Source organism: Octodon degus, unplaced genomic scaffold (genome assembly GCF_000260255.1).
Source record: "Octodon degus isolate 3935 unplaced genomic scaffold, OctDeg1.0 scaffold00010, whole genome shotgun sequence".
In the NCBI taxonomy this organism is placed as follows: Eukaryota; Metazoa; Chordata; class Mammalia; order Rodentia; family Octodontidae; genus Octodon; species Octodon degus.
In genome coordinates this window covers 9,206,966-9,208,226 of record NW_004524586.1, presented here as the reverse complement: position 1 = coordinate 9,208,226, position 1,261 = coordinate 9,206,966, and positions in this window count along the sequence as shown.

Sequence of the window (1,261 nt, the reverse complement as noted above, 5' to 3'; positions counted from 1 at the left end):
AGAGCAAGGCTCAGGATGGCCTGGGCATGGGCCCTGTCAGCAAGGGTCAGCAGGTTCTGAGGAAGGGCCTAGACATCAGGTTTGGAGGCGTGACTCCTTGGGAGTTGCTGAGCAAAAAGTCACTCGAAGGCTGTCTAGGTCAGGACTAGACATGTCAAAAACTGTAGCAGGGCTTTTCCTGTGTCCCTAAAATCCAGAGGATCTGATTGGCTTTGTACTTTAAGGCCCACCTGAAGCCTAGCATTTACAACATCCTGTGTTGTGACTGTGTGTGGTGTCATGTATGTGTGTGGTGTATACTGTATGTCTTGTGTATTTGAGTCAGTGTGTTGTTCAGTGTTTGTCACTTGTGGTATGGGAGGGTGCATGTGTCTCGTGGTGAAGATACTGCGTGTGTGTGTGTGTGTGTGTGTTCTACATAAATTGTATGTATCAGGGAAGGGGTGTTGTGTATGTGGTATGTGCGTATTATGCCATGTTTTACATGTGGTGTGCATTGTACCTGAGATACGCGCATCATTTACTGGTCTCCGTGTTGGCATGTGCCCTGTGCGTCTGAGTGTGTTATGTTCTGTTTTGTCTTTGCCTCTTCGATCTGCCTCCCTGGTAGCCTCTGGACACAATCTCTCTGAGGCCTCCGCTCTTTCGTGGACAGGCTGCTGTCCAGGGGCCGTCCTGATGGCTGGGGCAAGCACACATCAGGAGTGGCCCTGTGCTTGCTGTGCATGGTCAGGCTTCTGGACCGCAGCTGTGCTGACGTGTGAATCGGGCTTCTCCCTCCTGGAGCGGGGTAGGGGACGCACAGACAGGGTAAGGGAAATAGTCTTGCAAAAACCTCACAAACTAGCCAAAGCACCTGCTTGTACTCTAAGCTACTCAGAAGACTGAGTTAGAAAGACACAAATTGCGCCTAGCCTGGGCAATTTAGTGAGACACTGTCTCAAAATAAATAATAATAATAAATAAAAATAAATAATAAATATAAGGGCTGAGGAGATAGCTTGGCAGTCTAAGAACCTGCCTGGCAAACCCAAGGATCTGGGTTCGATTCCCTGGAACCCAGGCACACTGCGCAGAAACCAGGCATGGTGGCGCAGGGCTGTAATGCCAGTGCTGGGGAGGCTGATATAGGAGGATCACTCAGTCTGAGTTGCATAGTTAATCTTGCACCAAATAAGTAAATAAATAACTTTTTTTTTGTGGAACCAGGGATTGAACTCAGGCTCTTGTACTTGCCAGAGAACTGTTTATTCCACTGAGC